Here is a 15,887-nt window from a genome sequence, read left to right as displayed (position 1 = left end):
TCCGCCTACCAGGCTCACTCTCTTATTCCCTTGTACTAGCAGGGTAGGTTTCCTCAAGGGCACTAACTACAGCTATAATTCTGATAGTCCAGAGAAAGAGTCTTTTTTTTTAAAATGATGGTCAAGGAAAACTATGAGATGCTAACCTAGCTTACAACAGAGCTAGATATGGAATAGAATGCCAAAATGCATTCCTTCCCTGGCGGTGATAAACCAGGCAGTAGAAATGACAAACAGGCATCATTCTGTCAAACCATTCTCTGTGACCCCATTTGGGGTTTTCTTGGCAAAGATTCTGGAATGGTTTGTCATTTCCTTCTCCAGATCATTTTACAGATGAGAAAACAGAGGCACATAGGGTTAAGTGACTTGACCATGGTGGCACAGCTAGTAAGTATCTGATGCCAGATTTGAACACAGGAAGAAGAGTCTTCCTGACTCCATACCTGAGGCTCTATCCACTGTGCCACCTACAGGCTACTCAGGATGGATAACTGCAGCTGACTGCATGTTCAACAAATTGTATCCTAGCACCAGCTAGTGGCAAGATTTAATGGAGACGTTATTTACCAGTAGAAGAGAGGGAACATTCATTTGTCACAGGAAAGACTTCTGTCTTGATTTCTCAGTCCCTGCCAAGACTCCTGCAAATACATCTAGTGAGGAAGAATGGGATCGGCAAAGACTTCCTGCAACAGAAGATGGGTTTGAGCTGAATCCTAAACAAAGCCAGGGAAGCTGAGAGCCAGAGGGGAGGAGAGAAGGCATTCCACCCACAAGGGACAGCCAGCATGCTAATGCTTGGAATACTTGAAGAAAATGCTCTTGCCCTCCCTAAGTCTTTTCTCTGGCCTAAACACCCATAATTCCTACACCAGATCTTCATATGGTACAGTCTGGAGGGTCTTCCCCATCCTAGTGGCCCTCCTCTGGAAGCTCTTCAGCTTACCAAGGGCATTCCAAATATATATGTGTGAGTGAGTGCGTGTGTGTGTGTGTGTGTGTGTGTGTGTGTGTGTGTGTGTGTGTGTGTGTGTGTGTGTGTATATATATATATCTCATCATGAAGACTTGTTTGAGCTGACATACAGTGAAGAAACTAGGGGAATGATCAGTAAGTATAATGACTGTAATCATGGAACAACATCTAAGAGAGAGCTGAACACCAAGTAATGACAATGACCAGTTTGAAGAATAAATGGCAAAATGTATCTCCTTGGGTGGCTAGGTAGCCCAGTGGATAGAGCACCAGCCCTGGAGTCAGGAGGACCTGAGTTCAAATCCGACCTCAGACATATAACGCTTATTAGCTGTGTGACTCTGGGCAAGTCACTTTGCCCTAATTGCCTCCAAAAAACAAATGACAAAATGTATCTTCCTCCTTTCGAGGGAGAGACAGGGAGCTAGAGGAGCAGAAGGTTGTGTACATTGTCACACGGTCACTGCCAATTGGTTTTGTTTTGTTATGAGGGAAGATTCATTGAAAAGGATGAGGGCTGTGATTGGTATATCCAGATATAACTAAAAGCAGAGAGAGCTCCAGCCTTGGAGTCAAAAGGACCTGAGTTCAAATCCAGCCTCAGACACTTGACACTTACTAGCTGTGTGACCAGCTGGGCAAGTCACTTAACCCCATTGCCAACCCCCCCCCAAAAAAAAGGGAAACAGATATAAGTATAAATAATATAAAAACCATTGGTATCCATAAAACTTCTTTTTGGTGCTCCAAGATAAACACAATACTCCAGGACTGAAGACAATTTCCCGTTTATCGCCTCCTTCGTGGTTGTGGTAACACAGGCACAATGCAAAAGTGGAACAGCATTATGCCAGAGATAAGAGTGGCAGGCTTGTCATCAGGATAAATTCTGCCTCAAGTAGTGATTGACTGTGGACCTTGATTAAGTCAGTCTCCTCATCTGGAAAATGGACACAATAATTTTGGCACTGCCTGCCTCTCAAGGTTTCTGTGAGGGAAATGTTTTTTAGACATTGAAGTACTATGCAAATTTGAGTTCACATGAACTAGAACTGGAAGGGATCTTGAAGGCCATATAGGCTAATCCCTTCATTTTATAGGTGACAAAACCAAGGTCCAGGAAGTTAGATGATTTGACCAAGTAGATGTCAGAGGTAGATTTAGAATTCAAGTCTTCTGATGCTAGAGTTATTGGTCATCATTATCATCATCACCATCACCATCACCATCATCATCATCATCATCACATCATCATCATGTGACTGCCCAATTCACCTAACCCTGTTTGCCTCAGTTTCCCCATCTGTAAAATGAGCTGGAGAAAAAAATGGCAAACCACTCCAGTATCTCTGCCAAGAAAACCCCAAATGGGGCCTGAAGAGTTGGACATGACTGAAAACAACTGAACAACAACCACAGGTTTTTAAAATTTGCTTTCTATTCCTGCCTCTCCTCTTATTCCTTAGCCTAAGCCTCAGTTCTTTCAGCCATTCCAAATAGGTTTCTACAATTTTCACTGTCTCTTCCCATCATGCTCATTTTGCATTGCGTTCTGTTTCTGAACCGCACTTTCGGGAAGGTGTCAATAGCATTTTTAGTGAAGCAAGGAGAGCTGTTAAAACCTGAATCTCCAAGTCAGAGCATGAGCCAGGTTGCTCTTGATTTCGAGCTGTTCTCGCCACATGTTTGCAAAGACAGGAATAGGAACTCACCTGACATCCGCTCTCTCATCACCACCCCAGGTGGCTGTTATGAGTCAAATGAGGTTGTGGCAAGGTCTGAACTGTATGCACAATTCTCTCCAGGTCTCTCTAACGAGTCAGGGCATGGCTTGGGCTAATCCTAGCCACCCTCATCTTTCCTAAGAAGGGGCGCCATGGCAAAAAAACTCCCCATGCTGTTAGTCAGCACTGACTTAAGAACATAGGAGCTTCTGAACTCCCAAGGTAGCTATCAGCTTTGAACAGGACCTTTCTCATGATTACTATTTGTTTGCCCGTGCCCAGGGAAACAAACACACAAATGAAAGGACAGCCAAGGCTTTCGGTACCAGTCTCAGGCTCACATAGGATCTTGCTGCTACATGCAAGCAGCTGCCATGACTGCCAGCTGGGGTAGAGCAAAGTAAGGCCCTTCTCCATTCATGGGAGGGGAGGGACTCACAGAGTTCTGAGGGACGCATTCACCTGAGAAGAAGAGAGAGCAATAGTGGACATTGATTCTCTCTGTGGAGGGAGTTCTTTCTGCTCAGCGGCCAGTCCTCTCTGGTACAAGCCAGCTCAGGTTTATGGGGGTTGGGGGGTGGGCTCTTGCTGCTACTGTTCATGCCATACCATTCATTTAATTAAATGCCTCTGTCTTAAGCCAACTGTGTCATCTAGCTAACTAGAGTAAAGGTCAACACCCCAGTGAGGGGTTTGAGTCATAGTTGTGGGAGTTTAGCCTCAGATGACTTTGAACCTGGAGGACCCAGCTGCAAGTGGGAGCCAGATGTGGGAGAAAGGAGGCCAACAACTCTAACCACCTACATGTTCACATGTCTCTCAATAGAACAGAAGCTCTCTGAGAATAAGGACTTTGGTCTCTGTGTCTCTAATGCCAAGCACAATCCTTAGCACATAGTAGGCACTTAATAAATAGTTGTTGCTTGATTATCATTATCTGTAGATAAATCAGGAAACTTCCATAGCACCATGGGGTTACAGAAAGGAGAGGGAGAATACATAAGCAAAATGAAAGGTCAGGGCCCAGAAATGCCTGCTACCATTTCCCATGGAATCCCTTCAGGACCGACTCAGTTAGCAGAACTGGGCTTAGAAGTGTCTGCTCTGAAGAGCATTGGGATGGCATACGTATTATCACTGGGAAATAGTGTTGCAATCAGGAAGCACTGGGGCCAGGCTCAGTCTTTCTAGAGACTCTTAAAACAAAAAACCAGATATGGGGACATGGGCTTCCTCTGTTAAAAAATTTTGAAAAGTAATGAAAGTTCCCCATGTAATCTTGGTCACACTTCAGTCCAGGGCATGGTAGGTTCCTGGCCTTACTCTCTCTTAGCCAGAATTATTTTTCCCTTCCTAGCCTTAACTGCTTGACTGAGTAATAGCTGTTTCCTTAGCCTCCTAAAATGTGAAATGATATTAATATCAGGTTTATGTATGACATTTAAATCTGTAAAGTATGTTGGGATGAAAAGTGTAATAAACCCATTTCAGCTCTGCATAAACCATGCCACTCAATAAACATTATGTTATTGTCATTAATGATGACAGCTGACACTGACAAAAGGCTTTGAGGTTTGCCAAGCACCTCACCTAGATTACTTCCTTTGAGCCCCACAATAACCCTGTGAGTACTTAAGGTTTTATTTTCCCCAATTGACAAATAAGCAACCTGAAACTCAGAAAGTTTATGAGAATTTGAGCATGCTCCCACAGCCAGAATGAATCAGAGGATGGACTGGACCCAAGTCTGCCTGGCTCCAAGTTCAGGGCTCTACCCACTCTGCCGTGATACCTCATTAAATACCTGTTACATGTTGAGGCAATATGGAATGATGTAATGAGTGTGGGACTTGAACTCAGGAAGACTGAGTTCAGACCCTACCTCTGACATTCAATAGACAAGCAAACTCCTTAGAACTTTGGTACTGTCATAGCTGGGCTGTGATGTGTGGACGGAAGGAGTTCCCACACCCAGAGTTCTCTAGTGGGATAAAATCACAGACCCTGGTGAATTAGAGAATATACAAAGCACTATAAATACAAATATGAACATGGTACATTTGCTGCCCTCAGTGTGTTTATATTCTTCTGGAAGGAGGAGAATGTCATGAGCACAGATAAGTGTCATGCAAGGAAAGAAGTGATATGAGAGAGATGCAGACAAAATGCTCTGTGAAACATCCTTTCATAAACCCAGGGCACCCTCTCCCACAAGTACACATGAAGTCAATGGCAAGAGTGGGCCCTAAATTATGTGGCCAAGGCAACTCATCCCTGCAGCACCACAGGGCTTCTCTGGGATCCTTTTTCTTCTTGGGGTACCCTTCTCTGCTCACCTCTGGGCATATGCAGCACTTGTGCTTGGCTGATCGATCAGCTGAACTCCCTGCTTTTCTCCACAGCTCAACTTCCAACAGTCAAGGCCAGGAGTGGAGAACCTGTGGCCCTCTAGGTCCTCAAGTGCAGCTCTTTGGCGGAATCCAAACTTAAGTCACAGGGCTGCACTTGAGTACTTAGAGGTTCACATGTGGCCTCGAGGCCACAAGTTCCCCACCCCTGGCCAAGGCTAATTTTCCCTCGACTACATGGGTGACTCTTCTCTGCTGGGTTGATTGGAGTGGAGAGAGGCCTGAGGCAGGGACACCAAGCAGGAGGCTGTTGAAGCAATACAGGTAAGAGGTGAAGAGGGCATGAACTAGGGTGGTATCTGTATGAGTGAAGAGGAAAAGAATGTGAAATATGTTTTGTGAATAGAAACAGGATTTCGCAATTACTGGATACTTGAGGTGAGAGAGGGTGAGGGAGTCAAGAATCACACAGGGCATTTAAGCCTGGGTGACTGCATGGATGGTGGTACCCTCAGCAGAAATAGGGAAGTATAGCACAGGGGAGGGTTTGGGGTGGCACATCAGTGTAGCAGGTCCACTAATATCCACTACAACAGATTGGCTCTTACCTATGTATTAGGAATCCAGAATCTGTACCTCTCTAAGCCCAGAGCTCCAGAATCTCACTTGATAGACTCATAGAATCTAAGAGCTAGGAGGGATTTGAGAAGATTTCAAGTTCATTCCATAACTCAAGTCAAGTCAATAACCATTTATTAAATGTCTACTATGTGTCAGGCACTGTGTTAAGCCACTGGGGAAACAAAGAAAGACAAAATGACCCAGTCTCTGATCTCAAGGAACTCGCACTCTGACGGAAGCAACAACAGGCAAACAACTCTGTACAAACAAGATCCAAACGGGACAAATTGGAGATTAAGGAGGACCAGGAGAGCCTTCCTGAAGAAGGAAAGACTTTAGCTGAGACTCAAAGGAATCCAGGGAAGCCAGGAGGTAGAAATGAGAAGAGAAAGTGTTCCAGGCATAGGGGACACCCAGGGAAAATTCATGGTATTGAAATTTGGAGTTTGAAAAACTGCAAGGATGCCAGAGTCAGGGGTTACAGAGGACATGGCAGGGAGTATGGTATAAGAAGACTGTAAAGGTAGAAAGGGGCCAAGTTATGGAGAACTTTAAAAGCCAAACGGAATTTTATATTTGACACTGGAGGTAACAGAGGACGACTGGATCTTATTGAATAGGATGGTGACATGTTCAGATCAACTTAACAGCTGGGTGGAGGATGGACTGGAGTGGGAGACCAACCAGAGAGTCTAGAGCAGAGAGACCAATCAGAAGACTATTGCAAGGGGCACCTAGATGGCACAGTGGATAGAGCACCAGCCCTGAAGTCAGGAGGACCTGAGTTCAAATCCGGCCTCAGATCAAACACTTGACACTTAAAAAGACTATTGCAATAGTCCAGAAAAGCACTAGGTAGGGGCAGTGTCAGAAGAGACAATGGGGCATATGTGTGTATATGTGTGTACAAACATATGTGTGTATGTGTGTGTCTGTCTGAGAGAGATTTTACTGAAAGTAATGTTAAGGGGAATTGGCAGCAAACTTGATATAGTGGGTGCCAAAGAGGGTGAGGAATCTAGAATGTCACCTAGGTTGCCAAACTAGGTGAGTGGAAGGATGCTATTACCCTCAACAGTAATAAAAAAGGTCATAAGGGGGATCAATTTGGGGAAAAGATAATGAGCTCAGTTCTGGATATGTTGAGTCTAAGATATCTATGGGACATCCAATTTCATATGATCAGCAGGCATTTAGAGATGAGAGACTAGAAGTCAGGACAGAGCTTAGGGCTGGGCAAATAAATCTGAGAATCATCTACATAGAGATGATAATTTTATAGAGTGCATCTGATGAGATCAGTAAGTGACACAGTATAGAGGAATAAGAGAAGAGGGTCCAGGAGAAGACCTTAGGTGATACCTACAGTTAGAAGCCATGAGCTAGATGAAGATCCAGGAAAAGAATTACATTCACTAGCTGTGTGACCTTCGACAAGTCACTTAACCCCGACTGCCTCACCAAAAAGCAAAAAAAAAAAAAAGATCCAGAAAAAGGAAACTGAGAAGAGATAATCAAACAGGTCAGAGGACAGTCGTGAGAGATCAATGTCGTGAAAACCTAGAGTGAAGAGTGTATGAAGTAGAAGAGGCTGATCAACAGTGTGAAAGGCAGAGAGGTCAACAAGGACGAGAATTAACATAATAATATGAGATTTGGTGATTAAGAGATCACTGATAACTTTGGAAAGAGCAGTTTCAGTTGTGTGATATGGTCAGAAGCCAAAATACAGAGAGTTTAGAAGGGAGTGAGAGGAAAGGAAGTGAAGGCATTGATTGTAGATAACCTTATCAAGGAGGTCAGCTATTAAATGGAAGAAGACAGTAACCAGTGGGAATGGACAGATCAAGGGAGGATTTTTAGAGGGTATGGGTGTCTGGGACTTGGAGAGAGAGTAGAGATGGTAGAGTGGGTCATCTGTTGAAGAAAACAGGATGAAATGGAGTCACATGTGCATGTAAAGGAGTTTGCCTTGGCAAAGAAAAAGTGACAGAGGGCATCTTAGTGATGTGAATTAATCAGAAAGTTGAAAAAAGGGAGCTCTTGGTGAATGGCCTCAATTTTTTCAGTAAAATATGAGGCAAGGTTCTCAAGCTGAGAAGATGGATGCAAGGGGAACCATGGGAGGTTTGAGGAGTGATGAAAATATTTGGAAAAGCCACTGTGTTAAGTGGAATAGTGAATTAGTTAGGAAGGTATAAAAAGATTGCCTTGCAGCAGTGACGGCCCGGTTGAGATTATGTAATAAATTTGTAGTGGACCTCGTCAACATGGTTTCATTATTTTCTCCCCCTGTGAGTAGGTGCAAAGGCAATGGATGGTGGAAGAAATCTGAGACTGAAGGTTGGCAGGGCAAGATTGGTGATAGGATAAGGGTGCAAGAGACTTAAGAGAAGAGGACAGTGTAAAGTTGAACTGATTTACCAAGGGATCAAGATGGAGAAAGGAGAGAGTGTAGGTAGTGCAGAAGTGATGGCCTGGGAAAGAATTGAGTAGTAGAATAATTGGAGGTCACAATGTGAATGAAGAATAGGGTTAGAGGATGCAAGGAAGAGGGAGAGGTAAAATGACAAGAGATTATGGAATATAAAGGAATTTCAGCATTCATGAACATGGAAGTGGAACATCTTTGAGTGACGCCAAGATCAAGGGTTATGGCCATCTCTCTGTGTAGCTAAAATAGGGTGGAAAAGTAGATCATGGGACTGAGGAATTGGGAGATTAAGGTGTTTGATAGAATATCGACATTTACATTGAAATCCCCTTATAGGAGGTCAGAAGTTGGAAGGAGAGAAATATTGTGAGTCTAGTACTGAACTAATTGAGGAAATAAAGAAAATGTCCTGGAGGTTAGTGAATAACAACCACCAGAATCTCTATCGAGTGATAAATATTAACCGAATGAACATCAAAGGAGAGGTTACTGAGTGATGGCGGTAGAAAGAGCGTCAGGAAGTGGCAACGGAGCCTGGAAAGATTATTCCAGCTCCCCCACCACAATGAGGGAGCTGGGGGGCCTATGTCAGATTGCATGCCATCTTGGGGAGAGGGGAGGAGAGGAAGGGGGAGAAAATTTAAAACTAAAAAGATTATGGAAGTGAATGTTGAAAACTATAAATAAATTAATTTAAAAATAAAAAAAGAAATAGAACATCATAGACAAATAATAGAAGAGGGCTGAGAACAGAGTTTAAGACACTTTACAAACTTAAGACCCAGGAGAGAGAAATCTTCAAAGGGAGGAAAATATCTGTTGACCATTCTGGCAGTAAAACCAAGCCACAGTACTGCAGATATGGTCTAACCAGAGCAGAATAGAGCCAGATTATTACCTCTATTTGTTTGGACACTGTGCCACCCTTATTTCAACTTAAGAAAGCATTATATTTGGCAAGGGGAGGGTTGGGTTATACTGTGATAACATTTTGTTAATTTATGTGGAGCTAGCAGTCCACTAAGACCAGAACAACTGCACAGCTATACTTCTCTCATCTTGTTTTTGACAAGTTGGTTTTTTGAGCCGAAGTATAGAACTTTAAATTAATCTCTATAACTCTTGTTTCAAATACATTTGTCATTGGGTCTACAAATATTATTATTGTAGCTTTGAGAGACAAATAGACATTTGGGAGAAAAGTAGTCTCATTCGTGTAGTTTGAAAAGATGGTCAAGAAATGTGTTATTACAGAGTCAGAGAAATTGACTTCTCCTTATGGAGTGAAAGAGTAGGGGTGTGTGTGTGTGTGTGTGTGTGTGTGTGTGTGTGTGTGTGTTTTGTCATGTTTTATGAGGATCTATGAAGAATTTATAGGGGGAGGACATGGAGGGAGGAAGAAAGAGAGAGAAGAGAAGAGAAGAGAAGAGAAGAGAAGAGAAGAGAAGAGAAGAGAAGAGAAGAGAAGAGAAGAGAAGAGAAGAGAAGAGAAGAGAAAAGAGAAGAGAAGAGAAGAGAAGAGAACAGAAGAGAAGAGAAGAGAAGAGAGAAGAGAGAGATGATGAGGGGAACTTCTTTTTGTTAAAATTCTCTTCCGTGTTGTTTTATGTGGAAATCCCATAAAGATAAGTTTATAAAAAGAATTCTATGAAGAGTCTGAGAGATGTTGAAAGACTTTCTTGTTATCACTGGAAAGAAGACAAAATTGTGATAAGAATACTAAGAAGATTCTTTTTAAAAAAAAAAGGTTCAATAAGTACCAGTAGTGATCAGAATGACCTAAGACTGAGTTTCTAAATTAGTGAAGAGGAACCAACTATTGATAGTTCTCTTAAGTATCTGAGATGATTTAAGCAATAACATTGATTATGGTCAAAGTACTGCAAATAATTAATATCTACATTTGTCCTTGCTTTTAAGAAATTGTATTAATACAATTTATAAATTATTAATAAATTATTTCAATTCAGTACCTTTAATATTTTTAATTACAAGCTCTATGTTGGTCTTTGCTTTTATTTGTTAACAAATTGTATCAATTTAGTAATATTTTTAATTATAGATAAGGATAATTACTACTTGCAAAGAAGGCTTTTCTAGTTCTTTAAATAATGATTATATAATGAACTGGAGGTAAAGACTCATGCTAATTAATAAAAAAAAAGGTTGCCAGTTTAGTAATTTTTTTCAAATTATTATTTATTTATTTATTTAAACATTCTTTTAAAATAAATTTTGAGTTCTAAATTCTCTTCTTCTCTCCTACCCCTCTCCTACCCACTGAAAAGGCAAGCAATATGACATCAATTATACACATGAAATCATGCAAAATATATTTCCATATTACCATATCACAAAAAGGCAAGAAAATTTAAGAAAGTGAGAAAACTATACTTCAATTTGCATTCAGAGTTTATCAGTTCTCTTTGGAGGTAGATACCTTTTTTTTTATCATGAGTCCTTTGGAATTGTCTTGGATCATTGTATTGATCAGAGCAGCTAGGTCTTTCACAGTACATAAAGTATGGCTGTTATTGTGTACAATGTTCTCCTGTTTCTGCTGACTTCACTTTGCATCAGTTCATATAAGCCTTCCCAGGTTTTTCTAAAAACATCCCCTTCATCATTTCTTATAGCACAATGGTATTCTATTATAATCATATGACACAACTCATTCAGCCATTCCCCAGTTGATGGGCATCCCCTCAATTTCCAATTCTTAGCCACCACAGATAGAGCTGCTATAAATATTTTTGTGCATATAGGTCCTATTTATTTTCTTTTGATCTCTTTGAAGTACAGACCTAATAGTGATATTGCTGGATCAAAGGGTATGCAAAGTTTTATAGCCCTTTGGGCATGGTTCTTAATTGTTCTCCAGAATGGTTGGACCAGTTCACAACTCCACCAACACTTCATAAGTGTACCTATTTTCCCTTATCCCATCCAGCACTTGTTATTTCTGATAGATGTGAGGTGGTATCTCAGAGTTGTTTTAATTTGCATTTCTCTAATCAATAATGATTTAGAGCTTTTTAAAATATGACTGTAGATAGTTTTGATTTCTTCTTCTGAAAACTGCCTATTCATATCCTTTGACCATTTATCAGAGAATGGCTCTTATTTTTCTAAATTTAACTCAGTTCCCTATATATTTGAGAAATGAAACCTTTATCAGAGAAACTTGTAATTTTTTTATATTACTTCATTGTTTATGATAATTTTTAGCAAAATGTAGTTTCTCTGATTATCTCTTTTAATTAGGTCTATTTTTGCTTTTGCTTTGTCTGAGATCATGATTGCTACCCCTGCCTTTTTTGCTTCAGCTAAAAATTAATAGATTCTGCTCCAGACCCTTATTTTAACTCTGTGTGTGTTTCTCTGCTTCAAGTGTATCTCTTGTAAACGTATTGTTGGATTTTGGTTTCTAATCTATTCTGCTATCTGCTTGTTTTATGGGTGAGCTCATTCCTTTCACATTCACAGTTATGATTGGTAACTGTGTATTTCCCTCCATTCTATTTTCTTCTCTTTACCCTTCTGTCTCTGTCTCTATCTGTCTCTGTCTCTCTCTCGACCCTCCTCAAAAGTCTATTTTGCCTCTAACCACTGCCTCCCTTAATCCACCTTCTGTTTTATCATCTCTCCCCTTTCTCTTATTCCTTTCTCCTCCTATTTCCCTGTTGTGCAAAATAGAAATCTATACCCAACTCAGTGTGTGTATGTGTGTATACACATCATATATATGTTTATATATATATATATATATATATTTATATTTTTATATATATATATATATATATATATATATATATATATATTCTTCTGTTTTTTAACCAGTTCTGATGAGAGTGAGGTACAAGCATTGCCTACCACCCTCTCCCATTTTTCCCTCCACTTTCTTGCATGCCTCTTTTATGTAGGACAATTTTCTCCATTCTACCTCTCCCTTCTCCTAGTATATCCCTCTTTCTCACCCCTTCATTTTATTTTTTAGGTCATCTCAACATAATCAACTCACACTCATACCCTCCATCTAAACTCCTAACTGCCCTAATAATGACAAAGTTTTTAGAAGTTACATGTATTATCTTACCATTTAGGAATGTAAACAGTTCAACTTTATTAACTCTCTTATGTTTTCTTTTTCATATTTACCTTTTTATGCTTCTCTTGAGTTTTGTGTTTGTTAAAATTTCTATTAAGTGCTAGTCTTTTCATCAGGAGTGGTTGAAAGTCCTCTGCTTCATTAAATATCCATTTTCTTCTAAAGGATTATACTCAGTTTTATTTGGTAGTTTATTCTTGGTTGTAATTCTAGCTCCTTTGCCTTCCAGAATATTATAATCCAAGCTTTCAACTCCTTTAACATGGAAGCTGCTAAATCTTGTGTGATCCTGACTGTAACCCTATGATAATTGAATTGTTTCTTTCTGCATTCTTATACTCTTTTCTCCTTGACCTGCAAGCTCTGGGTTCTGGCTATAACATTCATGGGAGTTTTCATTTTGGTATTTCTTTCAGAAGGTGATTGGTATTGCTATTGTTCAATTATTTTTCAGTTGTGTCCAATTCTTCATGAACCCATTTGAGGTTTTCTTGGCAAAGATACTAGAGTGGTTTGCCATTTCCATCTCCAGATGGAATTTTACAATTGAGGAAAGTGAGGCAAACAGAGCAAAATGACTTGCCCAGGGTCATACAGCTAGTAAGCATCAGAGGCCAAATTTGAACTCATGAAGATGAGTCTTTCTGACTCCAGACCCAGAACTCTTTTCCCTTCTCCACCTAGCTGCTCTGTTAATCTCTTTTAGGAGGTAATCAGTTGATTCTTTCAATTTCTATTCTACCCTCTGGATCTAAGATATTGGGGCAGTTTTCCTTTCTAATTTCTTGAAATATTTTCAAGAAGTCCAGTAATTTTAAAATTACCTCCCTTCAATCTATTTTCCAGAGCAGTTGTTTTATCCAGTGAGATATTTCACATCTTCTATTCCTTTTTTTTCATTCTTCGGATTTGTTTTATTGTTTCTTGGTATCTTGTGGAGTTATTAGCTTTCACTTCTTCAATTCTAATTTGTAAGGATTTATTTTCTATTTATCTAATTCTGCTTCTTAAGGGGTTCTTTTCTTCAGTGAATTTTTATACCTCTTTAACTACTAGGTCAATTCTTTTTTTTTTTTAGGGTGTTATTTTCTTCAGGTTTTTTTGTGCCTCTTTTACCAAGCTATTAATTCTCTTTTCATAATTGTCTTGCATCACTCTCATTTCTTTTACCAATTTTCCCTCTACCATTCATTTCTTTCTTTAGGTCTTCCAGGAATTCTTGTTGGGTTTGTCCCCAGTTAGCCTTTTTTTTTGCTTTGAGATTTTGGTTGTAGCTGTTTTCACATTGGTGCCTTCTTCTGAGTTTGCGTCTTGGTCTTCCCTACCACTGTAGTAGTTTTTTATGGTCAAGTTCTTTTACTGTAGTTCACTCATTGTTTCACCCTTTTTTCTTTTTCTTTTTTTACTTTGAACTTTATGTTAAAGTTGGGCTCTGCTCACCTGGGAATGGGAATTCACTGTCCTAAACTTCAGGCTTTTTTGTGCTGTCATTTTCAGAGCTAGTTCTACAGGTCTTCAAGTTTTCAGTGCTTCCAAGGTGGCATGATCCAGGGAGAGGTGTGGTCCCTGCTCTTCTGGTCTGCACTTTGGTCTTTACCCAAAAATGCCACCTGTTCTCCTGTAGTTGCAAGTACTCTCTTCTTGGCTCTGGAATTTGACCAGGTCCTCCTCTCCTGCAGCCACAAGTGTGAGTGCTCCTTTCTGCCTTGGGACTGTGACCAAGGCCCCTGCTCCGTTGTGACTGACCACAAGCACTCCACTCTACCCTAGAACTGAAACTCAGAATTATATATGGGAAGTAGATTTGCCAACCAGTACCAGCTGCACCCAGTGCCAGCCAAGGGTCCCCTATAGTCTCTTTCTGACCAACTGTCTGACACCGTTACCTCTGGGTTGAGAGTTCCCAAAGCTGCTGCTCCTATCACGGCCACCTCCAAGGTCCATCTCTGATGCTGCTGCCACATGAGCTCCAGGCCAGCGTCACTCCAGTCTCACAGACATCTCCTGTTGACCTTCTAAGTTGTTGTAGGCTGAAAAATGTCTCGCCTTGACCTTTTGTTGTTTCTGCTACTCCAAAATTTGATTTGAACTATTATTTTTAAGTTGTTTGGAGGGGAATGTTGGAAGAGTTTGGTTGGGTTGCTGCCTGTGCTGCACCATCTTGGCCCTGTTCTTTCTGCCACCTTATTAATGAGAAATAAATTAGCATAACATATCCCTAAATCACTTTAGAGCTCAGAAGGATAAACTAAATCTATAGCAATAAATCAAGTGGCAGGCCTCTTCATTCTTGAAGAGGACTATGACATCAAGGAGGTGATGCCATGACATGCAAGTGAATTGGATTTAAATGAGGGAGGGCTATGCAGAGTCATCAAATATGTGTGTGTGTGTGTGTGTGTGTGTGTGTATACACATACACATCAAGGGAATCTTTGATGAAGGTGTTAGGAGGGAAGAGGTGTTTCAACAAGTGATGTTCCAGAGTCTACTACATCTTTACCATTGCACAACTGACTGAAAGATATAGCAAATACAAGACATGACAAAATTCATCATTTGTTGACTATTTTTTTAAAGTTTTTTATTTAGTAGAGCAAAATATTGTCTTTAAGGTTCAAAAGGTGTTTCCCATTCATAAATAACAATTATTCAACTAAAAATGATGAGTAATTCACTTTAGAATCTCACGTTATACAGAAAGCCTTTCCAGATCCCTCTTCAATCCAGTGCCTTCCCTCTGTTGATTATCTCTAATTTATCTTACACATAGCTTGTCTATACATAGCTGTTTTCATGTTATCTGTGGACTCCTTGAAGGCAGGGATCATCTCTTGCCTTTCTCTGTATCCTTAGCGCTTAGCACAATGCCAGGCAGCTCGTAGGTGCTTAATGCATGTTTATTGACTCAACATTTCTCGAAAGATCTAACAGCAGAGATAGCAAAATGTATAGAGTTCATTTATCAATATGCAAACTGTGTATATACTTGGCAAATGGACAATGATTTGGGCCTAGAATTAACCACAAGGAGGGGAATGGTTAGACTATCTACAGGAAATTGTGGAGTTTTTTTTAATGATTCCAAACCTCTTAATGAAATGAAGGCCCATCTTTTTAATACCAAGCAGTGTTGTTGTATGGATATGAGCAACAGAACACTGCAGATGTTGAAGATTTAGGAATCAGTAAAACACAATGAAGATGAGCATGTAGGTATGAGCAGGCTGAACTGTGGAACCATTGAAGAATTTCAAAGAACTGAAGTAAGGACATCATCAAAGAAATGCATAATCAAAGAAAAGGATGGTCTGGTAATGTGGCCAAAGCGAAGTGGATAGCCGTGGTGCTCCCATGATAGCCTCATAATGTCAAGAAAAAGTGAGGAAGATCCCCCCACTATGTTGGGTGGACTCCTTTTGGTGAGCATATGGGAGGACATAGACCAGATGGGCAGACATGGATGAGTCATGATCATTGGAGGGAGTATCTACATGGATAAGATAAGAGGGCCATGTGAGTAGTGAAAAGTAGTGTGTGTGTGTGTGTGTGTGTGTGTGTGTGTGTGTGTGTGTGTGTGTGTAATCACAAAGTCACAGACTTCAAAGCTGGAAGAAGACCTCTGGTCCAACCCACACCTGAACAAGAATCCACTCTGAAAGCTCTCTCACAA

This window comes from Phascolarctos cinereus, unplaced genomic scaffold (genome assembly GCF_003287225.1).
Source record: "Phascolarctos cinereus isolate Bilbo 61053 unplaced genomic scaffold, phaCin_HiC Scaffold_726;HRSCAF=1367, whole genome shotgun sequence".
NCBI lineage: Eukaryota > Metazoa > Chordata > Mammalia > Diprotodontia > Phascolarctidae > Phascolarctos > Phascolarctos cinereus.
Note: the sequence above shows the minus strand (reverse complement) of the source record.